The 24131-nt window shown below is 36.6% G+C and overlaps 1 pseudogene; it reads left to right on the top strand.

Annotated features, from left to right (window-relative positions):
* Positions 1 to 3174: 3174 nt before the first annotated feature.
* LOC100856158 lies at positions 3175 to 9922 on the top strand (annotated as a pseudogene).
* Positions 9923 to 24131: the final 14209 nt, after the last annotated feature.

The raw sequence follows: 24131 nt of genomic DNA, 5'->3' as shown, positions 1-24131 counted from the left end.
TACAAAGTAATGGAGCAGTTTGGCCTAAAACCTAATTCCTGTGACCCCCAGTCTAGGGCTAATTCAGATCTGCATCTGAAACACATATTATCTACTAAGAATTTTTTGGTTAGAATTTATTATAATAATTGATAGTCCTTAAATTATTTAAATATTTTTTAAATTATTTTAATTATAACAGTAAATATAATCAGACTACAGAAAATTTAGAAACTTAAGGAAAAAATTACTATTATTCTAACATACAACCTTATTATTTTCCCTTTAAGAGTGTACCATAATGCAGAAACTTCTTGAATATAGTTAGAGAAAATACATTTAGCAAATAAGTATAAGACAATCGTAGGAAAATTACCTTTACCCCCAATTCAAATTCCTATATTCTGATTACTGATACTACCTGTCTTTTTCTGCTCCTGTTTCCTGATCTTTGTATTTTCTCTTTGACAAATTAGACTTGGTCATTACAGTCCCTAATTTCAGATCCTTTCTTGGTTTACACCTAGAAACTGAATATCTTAAATATCTAGACTGTGATGGCAAAAGTACCTGGGCTCATGGGAAAGAATGCCATGATCTACAAAATGATCAACCATGGAGACAGAGGGTAGCATTATAGTTTTTGTTAATCTTGTCCAGGACCTTGATCTTTAAGTTGCTCCTAATTTGGGTAATTTTAATCATTAACTTAATGGTTCAGAATCCAGACTTCTGTTCCACCCTCTAAGTCCAGTTCACCTAACTAACTTAACCCTATCTCCTTTTACCTCCCAGAATAAACTGAAGAAAAAATAAAATAAAACCCCACATGAAATGAAGTGACCTATTTTACTTAAAAAATACTTTCTAAAGCCATTTTTAAAAGGCTTATGCAAACTTTGTAATAATATGGAAAAACTATGATACAATTTTAACCTGAACAAATTATTATACATATAAAACACGAAAATAACAGATTTTTTTAACCTCTGCAGGAAAAATAGAATGGAAAACATTAACATTTTAAAAATTATTTTTTAAGTGGTTGAAATGTGCTATTTTATTTCTGCCTGGTTGTTTTGTTTGTTTGTTTGTTTGTTTTCGAGAGAGAGCGCTCTCAAGCAGGCTCCATGCCCAGCCTGAAGTCCAACACAGACCTTGATCCCAAGACACTGAGATCATGACCCAAGTGGAAATCAAGACACTTAACCAACTAAGCCACCCAGGAGCCCCTTCTATTTCTTTTATTTCTATTCTGCATTTAGTAAGAATAAATAAATATGAAAAATACAACTTTAAGAAGCAATAAAAAGTCTAAAGTATAGTTTAATACCTCTCATTTATTAATTTTTAAAAAGCAATACACAAATAATCAAATTTTCCTTTGTCAACTCAACCAGAATCCTAAAATTGTCAGAAGTTCTACCCAGGAGTTGATTCTCAACTTCTAGACTGTCATATTTCAAAGGTCCCAATTTCTTAATTCCTAGATGCCTGTTGTCTTTTCCATCCCAGCACCTTTGCTGTGTAGGCTTATCTTAATGTAGGTCACTGCTCATTAGTGGACTACAAACACTTCATGCATACAAAACTTATTTTTGTTACAAATAAGAATATAAAGATAAATACTGATAAATGTGTATTAGACTTATAGGTTATGTGAAAGATTAGATACAGAGAAGATACAACTTGTCATAAATTAGCTATAAGACACCTGATGGAGCATTTGGCCAATGCCAAAAAAGAAAATTTTCCTGATTTGCTAGAACATTAAGAACCGAATGCTCTGAGTATGCAGGAGAATATAGTCAAAAGAATCAACAGTCTTAAAACAGTAACAGTGAAGAATACAATAACCATGAAATGTATTTTCTATTTCCCCCAAAAAAAATTTTTAAGATTTTATTTATTTATTCATGACAGAGCAAGAGAGAGAGGCAGAGACACTAGAAGAGGGAGAAGCAGGCTCCATGCAGGAAGCCCGATGAGGGACTTGATCCTGGGACCCCAGGATCATCCCTTGGGCTGAAGGCAGACGCTCAACCGCTGAGCCAGCCAGGGATCCCCTATTTCCGAAAATTTTTTTAAGAAAAAAAGAGGAAGGTGCCTTGGGTTACTCAGTCGGTTGAGTATCTGCCTTCTGCTCAGGTCGTGATCCCAGGGTCCTGGGATTGAGTACCACATTGGGTTCCTTGCTCCATGGGGAGCCTGCTTCTCCATCTGTTTCTGCCTCCCTCTGTCTGTCTCTCACAAATAAACAAATAAAATCTGAAAGAAAGAAGAAAGAAAGAAAGAAAGAAAGAAAGAAAGAAAGAAAGAAAGAAAGAAAGAAAGAAAGAAAGAAAGAAAGAAAGAAGAAGAAAGAAAGAAAGAAGAAAGAAAGAAAGAAAGAAAGAAAGAAAGAAAGAAAGAAAGAAAGAAAGAAAGAAAGAAAGAAAAGAGAGAGAGAGAGAGAGAGAAAGAAAGAAAGAAAGAAAGAAAGAAAGAAAGAAAGAAAGAAAGAAAGAAAACATCTATCTTCTAAATCCCTCAAATGGCCTGCTACAATTTCTACTCTTCAAAAATGTATAATGAACACAAAAAGTTTGAGAACATTGAGGTAGGTAACACTTCTTTCTATTCTCTCTACATGTAATGCCTCTGTTCCCTTTCTCTCAAACACTGATAATAAAAAATGAAAGCAAAAACTATTTAGCTTGTGTCTGATTTCCCTACTAAAATTGAGAGACATTTCCCTAAAACTGGTGTGAGAGTTAATAAACTCACTTTAATCTCTTACTCAAATCAGAACTGACAGTTTTGTATTCCGTATTACATTATTTATTTATTCTACATAGATGGTTCCTGGCACTGACTTTGGCCTGAAAAATGAGCTCCAATTACAAACTGTTTCTATTAAAAGAAGTGTATCTCCTAGAGTATTTTGATTAAAAAATTAAACTTGCACAGAAATTAAAATTTATCTTTACATGTATAGTGAATCTTTCTGTCAGCCATTCAAGAAAATCTCTACACATGAAACTAACAAGCTCCTAATTTACCAAAGTAGTGAAATAACATATGGCTTGTTACCTAAACACATTTCATTTCCACACAGAAGTTATACCTCCATTTCACTTTTTAAAAATAAGGGGACATAGATTTCAACTCTCAAGAACATAAGGACAGTAAACGATTCATGCAAAAATAGTGGATATGCACTTCATTTTGGTCTCCAGAATAGAATCTCAGGTAAGTTTGCTGACCCCAAACTTCCTTTTGGAGATATTACTGTAGGATTAATGGCACTTACAAAGCATTTCTTATCTCTCTCTCTCTTTTTTAAGATTTTATTTATTTACTCATGAGAAACGCAGAGAGAGAGGGAGAGGCAGAGACACAGACAGAGGGAGAAGCAGACTCCACGCAGGGAGCCCGACACAAGACTCGATCCCAGGACCCCAGGATCAAGCCCTGGGCTGAAGGCTGCACTAAACTGCTGAGCCACCCAGGCTTCCCTTTCTCTCTTTCTTTTGTAGATATACCTTGTCTCAACAACCATACTGAAGACTTTCTAGAATAAAGACTCCCACCTCTTAGTGTCTTCAGCATCTATCCTGATGCCCCACACATAATTTCAACGATGATAAATGTGATCCTTACCAAGATCTGGGCCTTTCATATCTCACTTTCCTTCCTCCTCTGTAAAAGAAGAATATTAAATATACCTTATAGGGTTGTTATGAAGATTAATATAATGGCAACATAATGCCTAGCATCCACCTCACCTTGTACATTATGAATTGATTGTACATAGGCTTTCATGATAAAACAAAGTAATGTTTCCACACTTCATGAATTTTTAACACAAAAAAGAAGTGAAAATTGAAACCAGTAGATCAAACTAACAACCAAAGTATATTTTAAAATCATATGCTATATTGGGGTTTGAAGGTTTACTTAATTATATTGATGGGGTTCCGGCAGGCAACCCCAGAATGTGCCACTTAGGCATATGGATTATTTGAGCAAAAGGCAATCAAGGCCTAACAGACTCAAGAAGAGCTTTTTACCTCCTCCCTTAACTACCTAAAAAAATCTAGATTTGAGGTCCGTACCAGGAAGAAAGCTATCACCAGAGAGAAACTTTTAATCAGAAAGACTTATCCACATGACATGGCAAACATTTGTTTACCAAACATTTGCTCTTCCCATCTTCCTGTGAAATGTCTTGCTTCCCTTTGGAGCCCCAGATGCCTATCCTTCTCTCTTTAGCCCAGGGTGGCATTTAAGCCTCAATTGTCTAACTGCCTTTGACACTCTCATGCCTCTGTCAAGCTCTCATACATACATACAAAATTAAATTTGCTGTTTAGTTAATCTGTCTTATTTCAATGTAATTATTAGACCAGCCAAAGATTCTAGAAGAAAAGAAGGGGAAAGTTTTCCTCCCCTACAATATTAAAGTTATCAATGGCTACTCTGGCTCAGAGCTTTACTATGAATGTGCTACAGTCATATTAGAACAAACCACATGCTTTCCAACTTCCCAAAAATAAAATGAAATAATTTTGCTAAACTCAGTAATTAATATAAAATCTAATTTAAAATAACCTCTAAGCACTATGAAACAGAAAAAAATGTTATTTAGCAGAGCATAAAACTTATTGTTCAAAGAAAAAGGTGAAAATTCTTAAATTAGCCCAAAAGAAATTATCCACATTTTCCTACTATAGCAAACTGTAATCGCATATTTATCTGCTATGACTGATGCTTATATGGGGACTGAAAAGATATAGTGGAAATAAAATCTGCAGAATCATAAATCAGATTGCAGAAGATGATGCAACTCATGACTCAGGCAAGTACAATAGTGATGATCAAAATTATGCTTGCATTTTTCAATATATATTTATATTATATTATATTTATATTAAACATATATTAATATATTAAGTTAAATATTTATATTAATATAATATTTACTATATTAAACTAATATATTATATGTTAATATAATATTTAATATATTAAACTAATATATATTAATATAATAAAATATATTATATTATATTATATTATATTAAAAATATATTTTTTGTCATAGCAATTGTAATTTGTAGTATCAGCTGATTATCATGAGTGGAGCTAATGTTAGATAAAAATAAATCATGATGTTCAAGTAAAAGCAAATAGATGTTAAAATATTAATCTATATAATATTTTTGGACAGTAATAAAAACATGATGATAATGACCTAAGTCTGTACTTTAGTACAAAGTTCTTCAAGAGGAACGTCTGGGTGACTCAGCAGTTTAGCATCTGCCTTTGGCTCAGGGCATGATCCTAGAGTCCTAGGATCAAGTCCCTCATGGGACTCCCTGCAGGGAACGTGCTTCTCCCTCTACCTGTCTCTGCCTTTGTGTGTATGTGTGTGTCTCTCATGAATAAATAAATAAAAACTTTTTTAAAAGTTGTTCAAAAAATATTTTACATTCTCCAAATATCTGTTGTAAAATTCCCTCAGCAGTTACTAATTTTTCTCTAAACAAACTTGCAATGGTAAAAAAAAAAAAAAAAAAAAAAAAGGCATGGAGTGTAGGTTCAGTGAGGAGAAAAGAGGAGAAAGAGGCGAGAGAAGACAAAGGAAGGGAGAGAAGGTATGTAAGACAGGTATGCAATACATACATTACTTACCTTTCAAGGAAATGAAGAACAGTAAAGATCTTCAAAGTTCCAGCTCTCCAGGCTGTATATATAAGGATATGTATATATAGAGATATGTATATATGTATGTATATATGTATATATGTATGTGTATATATATATATAGAGAGAGAGAGATACATATATATATATAAGGAGATTTATATATATAAGGAGATATATATATAATGACCCTTCCTTGTCAAGTACAATTGGAAGAAAACATGTAAAAGCAGAATACAGTGATAAAACATAAAGCTTGCCAATAATTTAATTCTTGAGCTAAGTAATTTTGTGGTCCTATTTCTCTGAAATATTCTCTTTCTGTAAAAGAAAAATCCTTCTAAAAACAACTGTAACATTTATTCTTGATGAATCTTTTCATCTTACTATCAAAAATTCCAAAACATAACATTAAATTCTTTGAGAAAGACATCTCTACTTACACAAAAATTCTCCCAACACCTTTTATTCTGAATAGCTTCATTTTACTAAAAAAAACTACTATGTTTCATATGTCTTCTTTAAAAAAAAAAAGATTTTAAATTGAAAAATCCTTCCCCCTGGTTATTCCAGTAGACAGTTTAATTTATTTGACTATGCTATTAGAGTCTTGCCTCAATGATTTTATTCTCTGATATGTAGAAACAAATTGATAGTTGGTGACATCTAACATAGCAAAAATTTGATGATTCCTTTAAGGAGAAGAAAAAGAAGAGAGAGTATTTTTGATTAAAAGGGCTTTCAACATAGTTAGGCTCTATTGTCTTTTAAAAATGACAATATTCTTTTTTTGCAATTAAAAATAGAAAAATAGGGATCCCTGGGTGGCTCAGCAGTTGAGCGCCTGCCTTTGGCCCAGGGCATGATCCTGGAGACCAGGGATCGAGTCCCACATCGAGTCCCACATCGGGCTCCCTGCGAGGAGCCTGCTTCTCCTTCTGCCTGTGTCTCTGCTTCTCTCTCTTTGTGTGTCTCTCATGAATAAATAAATAAAATCTTAAAAAAGAAAAAAAAAAAAAAGAAAAAGAAAAGAAAAAGAAGGGCACTTGGGTGGCTCGGTGGGTTAAGCATCTGCCTTCGGCTCAGGTCATGATCCCAGAATCCTGGGATCCAACCCTGAGTCAGGCTCCCTGCTCAGTGGGGGGAGCCTGCTTCTCCCTTTCCTGCTCTCCTTGCTTGTGCTTTCTCTCTCTCTCTCTCTCTCTGTCAAATGAATAAATTAAATCTTTAAAAAAAAAAACAGAAAAACATTTCTATCCACGAGCTATTTTTAAACTATGAAGAATATTTAATCTTTTAACCTTTATTAAAAGAAAATAAAAATGGAACAATCACACTTCTTAAAAAATGGATTTATCAATTCCTACAAAACAGCCTTCAGAAAAATGCTTCAAATTATTCTTTATGTGTATTTAACAAATATTCACTGAATGCCTGCCATTGTGCTAGGTATAGTCCCATACCTTATAGAGTTTCTGTTAAAGAGATAAAGATGTAAATCACACTAAAGAAAAATTATAGTTGTGATGAGTTTTCATTGTACAAAAAATACGAACATTTCCATTTCCATAACTAATTTAACCTTCTTAAAATAACCATTTCAAATAGGTGATAATGTAAACATACTTGTAGTATAACCAAAAGTTTTGACCTGGACGCTGTGGAGTCAGAAAGTCAAACTCCAGGTGAAAGAAATTGTGGCAAAGACTTTCTAACCAAGAAAATAAATATATAACCTAAATTACTTTAGATCTTAATGAAAAAGAGATTTACTGTACCCTTACCGAATAAACAAAATAATAATGATTCCATTTGGAAGTTACCTTTGCTAAAAACCTTTCCTCCCAGGATGCTGTGGGTTCAGAGCTACACCTGGTGGCCATACACAAACTTGCAGGAAACTGTTGTAAACAATGGAAATTTAGAAGCTATGCCTCCATTAACCAAAAATAAGCATCTCTCAAGAAACTGTTACGATAACTGAGGGAAATTTTAAATTTTTCATGAAAAATAAAAATATGGTAAAGTATAACAACATGTACTAATATTCTAACAAGGCAGAATTGAAGTGATGATATATGGATACTCACTGGACAATTATTTTAACTTTGCTATATGTTGAGAAATTTTCAAAATAAAATGTCGAAAAAATTAAGGATTTTAAAAAATATCCCATCACCATTATTTTTTAACACAAACGACTTTTTAGGTATTGTTTTAGGTATTGTTCCCTATTGTGAACTTTGTTCACCAACTTGTGCAAAAATGACAGACAGCCCTATGCTGTTAATGAATTAGCCAGTCATCAAACCAGTGCTGAGTCTTGGGGTATTGGCAGAGCTGTGGCTTGAATTCCCAGAGTTCAAGGTAGTACAACTCACTGTTCTGGACAGGGTGCTTTTGGAAATATGTATTGTGGGGGCTGCATGTTTGCACCAACCAAAACCTGGAACCATTAGCACTGCAGAGTGAACACAACACAAGTGATATACCATCAGCTCTACCTTGGCTGCCTCAACCGTACCACCACAGGTCATGTCTAAAAGTCATCACACTGAGGAAGTTCCTGAACTTCCTTTGGTGGTTGAAGATAAAGTTGAAGGCTACAAGAAGAAAAGGGAGGGGGGTGCCTGGGTGGCTCAGTCAGTTGAGCATCCGACTCTTGATTTGGGCTCAAGTCATGATCTTAGGGTCATTGGATCAGGTCCTGTGTCAGGCTCCATGCTCAGTGGGAGTCTACTTGAGATTTTTCTCTCTCTCCTATCCCTCTGCCCCTTCCTCTCACCATATAAGCACTCCCTCTGTCTCTAAAAAAATAAATAAATCAGAAGAAGAAGAAGAAGAAGAAGAAGAAGAAGAAGAAGAAGAAGAAGAAGAAGAGAAGAAGAAGAAGAAGAAGAAGAAGAAGAAGAAGAAGAAGAAGAAGAAGAAGAAGAAGAAGAAGAAGAAGAAGAGAAGAAGAAGAAGAAGAAGAAGAAGAAGAAGAGGAGGAAGAGGAAGAGGAAGAGGAAGAGGAGGAGGAGGAGGAGGAGGAGGAGGAGGACGACGACGACGACGACGACGACGACGACGACGACGACAAAGATCAAGGCTATTTTGTTTCTTAAGAAACTTAAAGCCTGCTAGGCTGAAGCCTTTATTTGTTGGTTCAGGACTCTAGTGTTTTTCCTGCCTCCATCATGGAAGCCCATACAGAAAAAGGGGTCAGAAACTCAAAGTAGTTTGGAATGCTGAGCCCTCTACATGGAAAGCAGCTGTTCTGTAGAGTCCCACAGTCCTGTGATGGACTTTGTAGCCGGCCCTAACTTTTGTTAAACCCAAAACAAAAGGACGAAAGAAGAAAGAAAAAAAGAAAGAAAGAAGGAAGGACGGACAGGAAGGAAGAAGGAAGACGTAAGGAAGGCTAATGCATCGAGGATGAGGCGTCCTTCTTTAAGAAAAACCCTCCCTCCCGCCCTCAAAAACCCTACCTCCCTCCTAAACCCCCCCTCACGAAAGACGAACAACGTTATTCTTCTAGCCTGAAATAATATCAAAAAGGTCTATGCCTCTCTGCAAATGAAGGCTGACAAGGGCAAAAAGAGAAACAGACCTCATGTCCAGCAAAGGGGACCCTGCATCATCTGTAATGAGGGTAATAGTACCACCAAGGTCTTCAGAAACATCCCTGGAATCGATCTACTTGATGTAAGCAAACCGAACATTTTGAAACTTGCTCCTGGTGGGCAAGTGGAACATTTCTGAGTTTTGACTGAAAAGACCTTTCTGCAAGTTAGATGACTTATATGGCACTTGGTGTAAGGCTGCGTCCCTCAAGAGTAACTACAACATTCCCATGCACAATATGCTTAATACAGACCTTAATAGAATCTTGAAAAGCCCAGAGATCCAAAGAGCCCTCTGAGTACCATGCAAGAAGTCATCACAGAGTCTTAAAGAAGAATCCACTGAAAAACCAGGCAAAAATATTGAAGCTAAACCCATAAGCAAAGACCATGCACTGGAACACCACTCTTTGCCAAGCCAAGAATCACAAGCTCCAGATGGATAAGGCAGCAGCAGCCTTAGAAGCCAAATCAAATAAAAAGGGGGTTTCAGGCAAGAAATTGTGGGAGTAAAGAAAGGAAAAAAGGCTGTTCATGTTCAGAAGCAGAAGAAATGTTTGGTGGGAGAAAAGGCTGCAGCTACCAAAAAACCAGCAGCTGAGAAGAAGCCTACAGAAAGAAATCCACCACAGAAGAAAAGAACCTGCTGAATAAGCTTTAATTTGTTCTCTCCATAAATGTCAAATTGTTATGGGCAGCTAATTTAGAAAAAAAAAAGGCTTGATCAAAAGCAGGGAGAAACATGAAAAAATAAATATTTTTATTTTTATCTATACACATTCAATTCAGAAAGTAAAATTCCCTTTAAGAAGATGAGAAGGAAAATTTTAAAACATGGCCAGTAAAACTGAGACTTCATTCTCCCAGAGCAGTTTTTAAATGTAGTCCTCCCGAGTAGCTGCATCAGAGATACTTAAGGGCACTTGTTATAAACATAGATCCTCAAGTCCCCATCTCATCTCTGGGTATGGACACTGGGAAACTTTCATTTTTAAAAAAGAAAACTAGATGATTCTCATGCAGATTTAGGTTAAAATTACAAACGAGGAGAAAGATTTTAGGTGAGTCACACACAGTGGGATTATTAAGATGCCGGACAGTCAGGAGACAATCAAATACATTCTGAATGAACACATATATGCATTTTTTTTCTTATAGGATAGCTTTTTTGAGGTATAATTCACACACCACAAAATTCACCCTTTTAAAAAAGCAAATAATTCAGGGGTTTTCATATAACCAGAATTTTGAACCACTATTTAGAGAACATTTCCATCACACCAAAAAAAAAAGACATCCCACATCCATCAGCAGTCATATCTTCTCCCTACCATTCCTTATCTCCAGGAAATCACTAATTTACTTTCTGTCTTGATAAATTTCTTTTTCTGAACATTGCATAATACCCAGATATGAAATGTTCAGATAAATTATACAGTATGCAGTCTTTTGTGACTAACTTCTGACATTACACTTACTGTAATGTCTTTAAGATTCATCCATATTGTGGCATGTATTAGTATTTCATTCCTTTTTATTGCAAGGTAACTTCCACCATATGACACACAACGTTATGTTTATCTTTTCATCAGTAGATGGATATTTGTGTTGTTTCCACTCTTTGGCTATTATATAAATATGCTGCCATGAATGTTCATGTACGAGGTTTTTGTGTGAACGTAAGTTTCGTGACTATTGGGTAATTAGCTAGAGTTACTCACCAGGCTATCAGGTAACCCCATGTGTAATATTTAGGGAAATTGTCAAATTGTTTCTCAAAGCTGTGCCATTATACATTTCCACCAGCATTCAAGTTTCTACCAGTCTTCCCCAACAGTTGTCATCTGACTATTCAATTGTAGCCCTCCTAGTTAGGGATATGAAGTGGAATCTCATTGTAGTTTCATTTGCATTTCTCTAATGACTAATATTGTTGACTATTTTCTCATGTGCTTACTGGTGATTTGTGTATCTTCTTTGGAGAAATGTCTATTCAGAAACTTTGCCCATTGGTTTGTTGTTTATTATTGAGTTATAAGAGTTCTTTATACTAAATACAAGTCCTCTAGCAAACATAGGAATTGAAACTACTTTTCCCATTATGTGGATAGTCTTTTTAATTTCTTAATAGTATATTTTGAAGCATAAAACTTCGTAATTTAATAAATTCCAATGTATCTAATTTTTCTTCACTTGTGTTTTTGGTATCATATCTCAGAAAACTTTAACCCAAGATCACAGACATATACACCTATGTTTTCTTCTAAGAGTTTTAAAGTTTTATAGCTTTACATTACGTCTGTGAACGATTTTGAGTTAATTTTTGCATGTAGTATAAGAAAGGGGTCCAACTTCAATCTTTTATATACCCAGTTGTCTCAGTATCATTTGTTGAAAAGACTTCTTTCCTTAATGAATTGTCCTAATACACTTGTCAAAAATCAGCTGACCATTTTGAAATTTATAATAGAAACTATCAATCCTATTCCATGGATCTATATGTCTATCCTTATGCCACCCACACATCTTGATTACTGTTACTTTATAGTAAGTTTTGAAATTAGGAGTGTGTTCCCAGAAAAATCAGATTTCTCTTTCTTTTCAGTATTGTTTTCGCTATTCTGGGTCCATTTCATATGAATTTTAGGATCAGTTTGTCAATTTCTGTAAAAATAGATGCAGAGATTTTGATAGAGATTTTGAATATTTAAGTGATTGGGGAGTATTACCAACTTGCCAATATTGCCTTCCAATCCATTAACATTACTTTATTTTGGTCTTCTTTACTTTCTTTCACCAATGTTACAAACAAGTCTTACTCTTCTTTTGTTAAATTTATTCCTAATTATTTTATTCTTTCTGATGTTGTTGTAAATGGAATTGTTTTCTTAATTTCACTTTCAGTTACAGAAATTTCCAGGGTATAGAAATGCAATTAATTTTCATGTAATGATCTTGTATCTGTAACCGTGGTGAACTTATTACTACTAAAAGTTTTTTAATGGCCTCGTTAAGATTATCTATGTATAAGATCATGTCATCTGCAAATAGGGACAGTTTTACATCTTTTTTTTTCAATTTATATTCCTTTTATATCCTTTTCTTGTCTAATTGCCCTGGCTAGAACAAAACAGTCCAATGTTGAATAGAAGTAGCAGGAGTGGACATCTCTGTCTTGTTACAGGAAAGCATGCATAGTGTTTTATCATTAAGTATAATGTTAACTGTGGGCTATTTTATAAATATTATTTATCAAGTTGAGGATGTTCCTTACTATTCTTAGTTTGTAAAGTGTTTTTATCATGAAAAGGTACTGGATTTTGTCAAATGCTTTTTTATATTTATTAACGTGGTCAAGTTTTGTCTTTATTTTGTTGATACAGTATGTTCTATTGATCAATTTTCAAACATTAAGCCTGCATTCTTGAGAAAAATTCCGGTTGTTCATGGGTATAATCCTCTTTAAATGTTGCTAAATTTGGAAGGAAGGAAAATGGCAAAGGAGAAGGATCCTGAGCTTACCTTGTCCCAAAGACACACGAAGGTAACAGCTACCTTTATGCAACTAACTCTGACAATCACTTGAAGCCTGGCAGGCAGAACAGACCTTCCATAGCTATCTCAGAGAAAATGCCACATTAAAAAGGGTAAGAAGGGCAGAGATGCTGTTGGGAATCAGACCCCCAGAGTGACCAACCACAAATGTGAGGGCCAACACAAGCAAAAAGAACCAAGAAAATCAGACTCCACACTAGGTATATCCAGCAATGGAGAAATGCACTAGGAAGACAAGCCCTCATAATGTTTAGCTTTGAAAAGCAGCAGGGCTTACTTCTGTGAGATTTAAAAATCAGTGGGCTTAACTCCAGGAGAGCTGGAGAGCAATAGGAAACCAAGTTCTCGCCCTTAATAGCCAGCATACTAAATAACTCAGCCCAAGACACAGCACAGAAACAGCACCTAGAGTATACATAAAGGAAATTTACTGATTAATATTAGAATGTGTGCCATGGGGGGAACATCTGCAGATTTCTACAGGAACAGAAGTGCTAGTGGACACCATTTCTCCTCCTCTCTCCAACACTCTCCATCTACCTTACTAGCACCTCATACCCTGCCCCAATGTTCCCCTGTGGCTCCACCCCAACCCACCCACCTCAGCAAGAATCTCTCCAAAGTGGCTTCTACTCCACCACACTCAGTAAGAAGCCTCAGCCAGGACCAGTGCCCCTCCAAAGTGACTCCTCCCTTAGGAAAGCAGAGGGGATAACTACACATACCAGTGTACTCAGTTCATGCAGCAAGCCTCTTAGCTGGCTGTGCAGGGAGCAAGCCCTGTCTTTCTGTAGGTCTGCAGCTATGGCAGAAAGGCTAACTATAGATGGCTATGCTGACTGCTGGCTTCACCTACCAATAAAGCTGCAGTAGCTTCCACCAGGCCATTTAATAGTACAGGATACACACCATTTGCTTCAATGTGGATAGAACTGGAGGGTACTATACTGAGTGAAGTTAATCAATCAGAGAAGGACAAACATTAAATGGTTTCATTCATACAGGGAATATAAAAAATAGTGAAAGGGATTATAGGGGAAAGGAGAGAAAATGAGTGGGAAATATCAGAGAGGGTGACAGAACACGAGAGACTCCTAACTCTGGGAAACAAACAAGGGGTAGTGGAAGGGGAGGTGGGTGGGGGGACAGGGTGACTGGGTGACAGGCACTGAGGGGATGCACACTGGGTGTTATATGTTGGCAAATCAAACTCAAATAAAAAATATATACAGGAAAAAAATAGTACAGGGTACAAATCATACTCCATGCACCTACAGCAGGCAAAGCAGTCCATTGCAGCCAGCAGGCCTACAAACAATCACTGTTTAGACACAACAGGGGGGCCTATGCGCCCATACATCGGACAAATCTGGAGTGTTTGATTCTGGTGGCTGGAGAGACTGCATAATGGGGTACCTATTGTAGAAGAGGTACAAGACCTCTTCTATACAAGGCCAATACTTTCAAGACCAGGAAATGTTGCTGACCTACCAAATACATAAAACAAATGCAGAAAGTAGACAAAATGAGGAGACAAAAGATTATGTCCCAAATGAAAGAACAAGACAAAATCAATAGTAAAAGAACTAAATGAAACGGAGATAAGAAATTGCCTGATTAAAAAAAATTCAAAGTAAAGATATTCATCAGATTTTAGAAAAGAGTAGATGAACTCAATGAGAACTTCAACAAAGAAATACAAAATGTAAAAAAGAAAAGAAAAAGAAAAAAGAACCAGTGAGACCTAAAGAATTCAATAGCTGCAAAGAAAAATATGCTAGAAGGACTCAAAAGCAGAGTAGACAATGCAGAATAGAACAGTGAAGTGGTAGACAGGATAGGGGAAAGCAACAAGGCTGAGCAGCAAAAAAAAATAATAATAAAACATGAGAATAGGTTGAAGGAAATCTGTGGCATCATAAAGAATAGTAACATTCACATTATCAGGATCCCAGAAGGAAAAGAGAACAGGGAAGAAGACGTATGAAGAAATAAAACCTGAAGACTTCCCTAATCTGAGGATAAAAAACAGTCATCCAGGTCCAGGAAACACAAAGAACCCCAAGCAAGATAAACCCAAAGAGGTCCACATCAATACACATAATAATTAAAATGCCAAAGATTAAAGATAAGGAGAGAATTATAAAAGCAGCAAGAGGAAAGCAACTACTCACATGTAAGGGAAACCATATAAGGGTATAACGCCATTTTTCAGCAGAAATATTGCAGGCCAGAAGAGAGTGGTATGATACATTCAAACTGCTGAAAGGGAAAAACCTACCACCAAGGATACTCTACCCAGCAAGATTTCCATTCAAATTAGAAAGAGATGACAAGAGTTTCCCAAATAAACAAGTATTTTTTTGTATATTTTTTCCTTGCAGTTCGATTTGCCAACATATAGCAAAACAACCAGTGCTCATCCCGTCAAATGCCCCGCTCAGTGCCCGTCACCCAGTCAACACAACCCCCCACCCACCTCCCCTTCCACCACCTCTTATTCTTTTCCCAGAGTTAGGTGTCTTTCATGTTCTGTCACCCTGATATTTCCCACTCATTTCCCCTCCTTTCCCCTTTATTCCCTTTCATTATTTTTTTACATTCCCCAAATGAATGAGACCATATAATGTTTGTCCTCCAATTGACTTACTACACTCAGCATAATACCCTCCAGTTCCATCCATGTCGAAGCAAATGGTGGGTATTTGTCATTTCTAATGGCTGAGCAATATTCCACTGTATACATAAACCACATCTTCTTTATCCATTCATCTTTTGATGGACACCGAGGCTCCTTCCACAGTTTGGCTATCGTGGCCATTGCTGCTATAAACATCGGGGTGCAGGTGTCCCGGCGTTTCATTGCATCTGAATCTTTGGGGTAAATCCTCAGCAGTGCAATTGCTGGGTCCTAGGGCAGATCTATTTTTAACTCTTTGAGCAACCTCCACACAGTTTTCCAGAGTGGCTGCACCAGTTTACATTCCCACCAAAAGTGCAGGAGGGTTCCCCTTTCTCCACATCCTCTCCAACACTTGTTGTTTCCTGCCTTGTTAATTTGCCCCATTCTCACTGGTGTGAGGTGGGATCTCATTGTGGTTTTGATTTGTATTTCCCTGATGGCAAGTGATGCAGAGCATTTTCTCAGGTGCATGTTGGCCATGTCTATGTCTTCCTCTGTGAGATTTCTGTTCATGTCTTTTGCCCATTTCATGATTGGATTGTTTCTTTGGTGTTGAGTTTAATAAGTTCTTTATAGATCTTGGAAACTAGCCCTTTATCTGATATGTCATTTGCAAATATCTTTTCCCATTCTGTAGGTTGTCTTTTAGTTTTGTTGACTGTATCCTTTGCTGTGCAAAAGCTTCTTATCTTGATGAAGTCCCAATAGTTCATTTTTGCTTTTGTTTCTTTTGCCTTCGTGGATGTATCTTGCAAGAAGTTACTGTGGCCAAGTTCAAAAGGGGTGTTGCCTGTGTTCTCCTCTAGGATTTTGATGGATTCTTGTCTCACATTTAGATCTTTCATCCATTTTGAGTTCATCTTTGTGTATGGTGTAAGGGAATGGTCTAGTTTCATTCTTCATGTGGCTGTCCGATTTTCCCAGCACCATTTATTGAAGAGACTGTCCTTTTTCCAGTGGATAGTCTTTCCTGCTTTGTCAAATATTAGCTGACCATAGAGTTGAGGGCCCATTTCTGGGTTCTCTATTCTGTTCCACTGATCTATGTGTCTGTTTCTGTGCCAGTACCACACTGTCTTGATGATCACAGCTTTGTAGTACAACTTGAAATCCGGCACTATGATGCCCCTGGCTCTGGTTTTCTTTTTCAATACTTCCCTGGCTATTCAACGTCTTTTCTGATTCCACACAAATCCTAAGATTATTTGTTCCAACTCTCTGAAAAAAGTCCATAGTATTTTGATAGGGATTGCATTAAATGTGTAAATTGCCCTGGGTAACATTGGCATTTTCACAATATTAATTCTTCCAATCCATGAACATGGAATATTTTTCCATCTCTTTGTGTCTTCCTCACTTTCTTTCAGAGGTGTTCTGTAATTTTTAGGGTAGAGATCCTTTACCTCTTTGGTTAGGTTTATTCCTAGGTATCTTATGCTTTTGGGTGCAATTGTAAAAGGGATTGACTCCTTAATTTCTCTTTCTTCTGTCTCGTTGTTAGTGTATAGAAATGTCAATGATTTCTGGGCATTGATTTTGTATTCCTGCCACACTGCCGAATTGCTGTATGAGTTCTAACAATCTTGAGGTGGAGTCTTTTGGTTTTTCTAGGTACAGTATCATGTCATCTGCAAAGCGGGAGAGTTTGACTTCTTCTTTGCCAATTTGAATGCCTTTTATTTCTTTTTGTTGGCTAATTGCTGAGGCTAGGACTTCTAGTACTATGTCGAATAGCAGTGGTGAGAGTGGACATCCCTGTCGGGTTCCTGGTCTTAGGGGAAAGACTCCCAGTGTTTCCCCATTGAGAATGGTATTTGCTGTGGGCTTTCTGTAGATGGCTTTTAAGGTGCTAAGGAATGTTCCCTCTATCCCTACATTCTGAAGAGTTTTGATCAGGAATGGATGCTGTATTTTGTCAAATGCTTTCTCTGCATCTATTGTGAGGATCGTATGGTTCTTATTTTTTCTCTTGTTGATATGATGTATCATGTTGATTGCTTTATGAGTGTTGAACCAGCCTTGCATCCCGGGGATAAATCCCACTTGGTCATGGTGAATAATCTTATTAATGTATTGTTGGATCCTACTGGTTAGTATCTTACTGAGAATTTTTGCATCTGTGTTCATCAGGGATATTGGTATATAATTCTCCTTTTTGGTGAGGTCTTTGTCTGGTTTTGGAATTAAGGTGATGCTGGCCTCATAGAACGAGTTTGGAAGTATTCCATCCCTTTCTATCTTTTGGAACAGCTTTAGTAGAATAGGTATTGTTTCTTCTTTCTAGAATTCCCCTGGGAAGCCATCTGGCCCTGGACTTTTGTGTCTTGTGAGGTTGTTGATGACTGCTTTAATTTCCTCCCTGGTTATTGGCCTGTTCAGGTGTTCTATTTCTTCCTGTTCCAGTTTTGGTAGTTTGTGGTTTTCCAGAGATGCGTCCATTTCTTCTAGTTCACCTAATTTATTGGCGTACAGCTGCTCATAGTATGTTTTTAAATCGTTTGTATTTCCTTGGTATTGGTGGTGATCTCTCCTTTTTCATTCGTGATTTTGTTCATTAGTCTTTTTTCTTTTTAATAGGGCTGGCTAATGGTTTATCTATCTTATTAAGTCTTTCAAAGAACCAACTCCTGGTTTTGTTGATCTGTTCTACAGTTCTTCTGGTCTCTGTTTCATTGAGTTCTGCTCGAATCTTTATTACCTCTCTCCTTCTGCTGGGTGTAGGTTTTATTTGCTTTTTTTCTCCAGTTCCTTTAGGTGCGAGGTTAGCTTGTGTATTTGAGTTTTTTCCAATTTTTTGAGGGATGCTTGTATTGCGATGTATTTCCCTCTTAGGACTGTTTTTGCTGTATCCCAAAGATTCTGAATGGTTGTATCTTCTTTTTTTTTTTTTTTTTTTTTTTTTTTTGTATCTTCATTTTCATTAGTCCATGAATCTTTCTAATTCTTCTCTGATTTCCTGGTTGACCCTTTCATCTTTTATCAGGATGCTCTTTAACCTCCACGTGTTTGAGTTTCTTCCAAATTTCTTCTTGTGATTGAGTTCAAGTTTCAAAGCATTATGGTCTGAAAATATGCAGGGGACAATCCCAATCTTTTAGTATCAGTTGAGACCTGATTTGTGACCCAGTATGTGGTCTATTCTGGAGAAAGTTCCATGTGCACTTGAGAATTCTACCACTGAACCACCAATGCCTCCTGCCATGTGCACTTGAGAAGAATGTGTATTCATTTGCATTTGGGATGCAAAGTTCTATAAGTATCTGAAATCCATCTGGTCCGGTGTATCATTTAGAGCTTTTGTTTCTTTGGAGATGTTGTGCTTAGAAGATCTCTCATTTGCAGAAAGTGCTGTGTTGAAGTTTCCTACTATTAGTGTATTATTATCTAAATATGTCTTTTCTTTAGTTATTAATTGATTGATATACTTGGCAGCTCCCACAATAGGGGCATAAATATTCATGATTGTTAGGTCTTCTTGTTGGATAGGACCCTTTGAGTATGATATAGTGTCCCTCTTCATCTCTTACTACAGTCTTTGGGATAAACTTTATCTGATGTGAGGATTGCTGCCCCAGCTTTCTTTTGAGGACCATTTGAAAGGTAAATGGTTCTCCAACCTTTCATTTTCAGGCTATAGGTGTCCTCAGGTCTAAAATGAGTCTCTTGTAGACAACAAATAGATAGATGGGTCTTGCTTTTTTATCTGGTCTGAAACCCTGCTTCTTTGGATGGGATCATTTAGCCCCCCCCCCTGCCCCCCGTTCAGAGTTACTATTGAAAGATATTAATTTAGTGTCATCGTAATTCCTGTTCAGTCCCCGTTTTTGTGGGTTATTTCTTCGGGCTTCCTCTTTCTTTTACAGGGTGCCCTTTAATATTTCTTGCCAGAGCTAGTTTGGTGGCCACCTATTCTTTCAGTTTCTTCTGCCTATCTTGGAAGCTCTTTATCTCTTCTTCTATTCTGAATGAGAGCCTTGCTGGATAAAGTATTCTTGGCTGCATGTTCTTCTCATTTAGGACCCTGAATATATCCTGCCAGCTCTTTCTGGCCTGCCAGGTCTCTATGGAGAGGTTTGCTGTTAATCTAGTATTTCTCCCCATATAAGTTAGGGATCTCTTGTCTCTTGCTGCTTTAAGGATTCTCTATCTTTGGAATTTGCAAGTTTCACTATTAAATGTTGAGGTGTGGAGCTGTTTTTATTGATTTGGGGGGGGGGGTGAGGAATCTCTCTCTCTCCTGGATCTGAATGCCTGTTTCCCTCCCAAATTAGGGAAGTCCTCAGCTATGATTTGTTCAAATATGCTTTCTGGCCCTGTGGCCCTCCTGGCGACCTCTGGAACCTCAATTAAATGTAGATTTTTTCCTTCTGAGGCTGTCAATTATTTCCCTTAACCTTTCCTCATGCTCTTTTAATTGTTTTTCTCTTTTTTCCTCAGCTTCCTTCCTTGCCATCAACTTGTCTTCTATGTCAGTCACTCTTTCTTCTACCTCATTAACCCTTTTTGTTAGGACCTCCAGTTTGGATTGCGTCTCATTTAATTGATTTTTAATTTTGGCCTGATTAGATCTAAATTCTGCAGTCATGAAGTCTCTTGATTTCTTTATTGCTTTTCTCCAGAGCCACCAGTAGCTTTTTAATTGTGCTTCTGAATGGCTTTCTGACATTAAATTGCAATCCAAATTCTGTAACTTGTGGCAGAGAGTACTATTTCTGATTTCTTTCTTTTGTGGTGAGTTCTTCTTTCTAGTCATTTTGCTCAGTGCAGAGTGGCTAAAAATGAGCTGTTGTTAGTGCAAACTCTTCTCTCTGTAGCATGGCAGCTGTTCTCTTTAAATCTCAGGTCAAATTCATAGGTTTTCAGGATGATTTGAAAGTTATCTAGGTAAGTTGGTGGGGACAGGTGATTTGGGGACCCTACTCCTCTGCCATCTTGCCCAGTCCTCCCCCAAATAAACAAGTATTAAAGGAATTCATTACCACTAAACCAGTCTTATAAAAATGATAAAGAGGATTTTTACTTGTACTGATAATACTTTATTTTTATTTTTTCAGTTGAGAGTAAATAAATATACACACGATCATTGTTTTGTTTTGGGGTTTTTTACATCTTTGCATACTTAGAAAACAATTTTTTAATTGAAGATATTAAAATTTTAGCTTAACATCTATAGCTTTCAGATAGAAAATATTCTTAAGCTCTTTCTCTCCCCAGGAGCACACCCAGAGGCAGATAACCTCCCTTCTTTAGACTATGGTCCTTCTCCACATTATTATGTTTAAAGTCATAAGTCCTTCCCTTGCTGCCACCTAGAACATAAAAGATTAGGTTCTATATGTCACATTATTATTCCTCATATCATGAGGCACACTACAGAACACAAGAGACTTCTTTGGTGTTTTGTTGCCTTGCACCCTGAAGCTTTCTTTACAATACCTTGTATCCAGGAGAACAGCAAAGGATCTGATATTTACCTGTCCCATATTTTGTTTCCCCTGGATCATCCATGAAATATCTCAGCAGTAGAGCAGGCAACCAAACATTTAACCCATGAAGCAGGAAAACTACTAATGTTTATCCCTCAAGTCAAATGGCCAACTGAACTACTGGGGCTAAAGAGAATCCTTTAAGTGAAGAAGAAAAGGGCATAACTAGAAGAAAATTGTACAAGAAAAAAAATTAATGGGTAAAAGAAAAGGTAATCACTTTTAAAGGATCAATCACTATTATAAAGCTAATATGGCTAAAAGACAGAAATGGTAAAATCAATTATATCTAAAATATTAGTTAATGGATTCACAAAATGAAAAGACATATGACAATATGTACATAAAATGTGGAAGGTAAATTAAAAATGTACTACTTTTAGAATGTGTTCAAATTTAATCAACCATCAACTTAATATAGACTGCTATATACTTCAGATGTTATATATGAACTTCACAGTAACCATAAACCAAAACCTATAATAGATAGATAAAAAATAAAGAGTATAAAAGCCACAATAACACTAAAGGAAGCCATCTAACCTTGTGCCATTTAACCTTTCTTCTCTTGCTACAGTCTTTGTAGAGAGAGCAAGAGAAGAAAGGAACAGAAAAGATCTACAAAACAACCAAAAAACAATTAACAAAATGGCAATGAGTACATACCTGTTTTTAACTACTTTAAATGTAAATGATCTAAATACTTTAATCAAAAAACAAAGGATGGCAGAATGGTTAAAAAAAAAAAAAAAAAAAGAGCAAGACCCATCTATATGCTCCCTGCAAGAATCTCACTTCAGGCCTAAGGACAAATACAGACTAAAAGTGAAAGTATTAAAAAATGTATTTCAGCCAAATGGAAGAAAAAAAAGCCAGGATAGCAATACTTCTCAGACAAAATAGACTTTATTTTTTAAAGATTTTTTATTTATTTGAGAGAGAGAGCACAAATGAGGGGAGTAGAAGAGCAGAGAGAGAAGGAGGGAGAATCTCCAGCAGACTCCACACTAAGCACAGAGCGCCGCATGGTGAGATTATGACTCAAGCCAAAACCAAGAGTCAGACGCTTAACCAGCTGAGCCACCCAGACATCCCCAAAATAGACTTTAAAACAAAACTGTAGCAAGAGACTTCAGGTATTACCCAATGATAAAATATCAATCCAATAAGAGGATATAACAATTGTAAAGATCTATGTACCCAACATAGAAGTACCTAAATACCTAAAAGTATTACCAGACATAAAGGGAGAAATTGACACTAATACAATAGGACAAAACTTTAACACTCCACTTACATCAATGAATAGATCACCCACACAGAATATCAATAAGGAAACAAGTGTCTTTGAATAATACATTAGACCAAATGGACCTAACAGATAAATACAGAACATTCCATCCAAAAAAAAAAGAGTAAAGAGTACATATTTGTTTCAAGTGTACATGAAACTTCTCCAAGATAGATCACCTTAGGTCACAAAACAAGCTTTAATAGATTTAAGAAAATTGATATTGTATTATCTTTCTAACCACAATGCAATGAAACTAGAAATTAATTAAAAGGAAATTAATTAAAACTAAAACCTCTTCTTTAAACATTTGGTCAATTCACCAAGAAGTCATCTTAGCCTAGGCTTTCCTGTGTAAGGATTTTTTTTTCTTTCCTTTCTTTTTTTTTTTTAAAGATTGATTCATCCATTGTGAGAGAGAGAGAAAGAGAGAACAGAGTGAGAGGGAAAGAATCTCAAGCAGACTCCCTGCTGAGTACAGAACCCAATGCAGCAGTTTCACAACCCTGAGATCATCACCTGAGCTAAAATCAAGAGATGGACACTCAACTGACCAAGCCACCCAGGCATGCCTGTAAGAATTTTCTAATTACTAATTCTCTTTCTTTCCTCATTATCGATCTACTGGGATTTTCTGCTCCTTGCATCAGTGTCAGATTTGCATCTTTCTAGGACTTTGTCCATTTCAACTAGGTTATCTAACTTATTGGCATATAGTTAATAGTATTCCCTTATAATCCTTTTTAATTCTTTAATATCTGTAGTGAAGTTTTTTCATTTCTGATTTTAATAACTGGAGTGTTCTTTTTCGGTCTAGCTGAAGTTTTCTCAATTTTGCTGATGTTTACAAAGAACCAACTTTGGTCTCACTGATTTTCTTTATTGTTTTTCTATTCTTTATTTCTGTTCTCATCTTCATTATTTCTTTCCTTCTACTTGTTTTGGCTTTACTTTTCCCATCTCTTTCCTAACTAGATAGAAATTAAGGTTAGGTTAGGTTAGATTATTGATTGACATCTTACTTCCTTTTCAGTAAGCCGTGGTCCAGTAAGTCTCAGGCCTCCACAATTGCCATGGCGTCGCTCAGCAAGCAAATAGTACATTGCATTCTGGCCAGGCTGCCTCTGGCATCATGGCTGGATGGTGTTGAAACTAGCTGAAAACCAATCTATACACTAAACAGAATTCCTTGACTTTATGGCTGCAATTCCAGCATTTACATCCTTAGGGACCATATTCCCACTATACAGTAAGCAGCAGGTCATATACTTGCCAAGTTGAAAATCACACTAGACTAGCTGGTTAGAGAACTTAAAGAAAGCAGTGGTGTGTCTGACACAGAGAGCTACTCGTGGTAAGTTTTGTCAGCAGAGATGATGAGGGCAAAGGTCGTCATGGGGAAATGTATTCTCAGATAAGGTACAATGTTGGCCTGGAACTCAATTATTAGGTCTACATTCAAGAGCCCTTCAAATCAAAGGGAAACAGTAACAGAAGACCTATCAGCCTATTTATGAGGGAATAAGAGGAGTGTTCTACATCTACAAGTATATGATGGCACATACCTTAGACGGTGAGGATAGAGTTGTAAGGCTCTGCCACAGCAGTGGAGACCCTGAGGGCTGGATATACAAAGAACTCTAACAAAAGCCACACCACTGGGGCACCTGGGTGGCTCAATTGGTTAAGAGCCTGACTCTTGATCTCAGTTCAAGTCTTGATCTCAGGGTCATGAGTTCAAGCTGCACAATGGGATTCACACTGGGCATGAAGCCTACTTTAAAAAAAAAAAGCCACAGCACTAAGAGTGATGTAAACCCTGATTCAATACCTCCTTCAAAGCT

This window comes from Canis lupus, chromosome 14 (assembly GCF_011100685.1).
Source record: "Canis lupus familiaris isolate Mischka breed German Shepherd chromosome 14, alternate assembly UU_Cfam_GSD_1.0, whole genome shotgun sequence".
Taxonomy (NCBI): Eukaryota; Metazoa; Chordata; class Mammalia; order Carnivora; family Canidae; genus Canis; species Canis lupus.
Note: the sequence above shows the minus strand (reverse complement) of the source record. Positions and strands in the feature narration are given on the sequence as shown.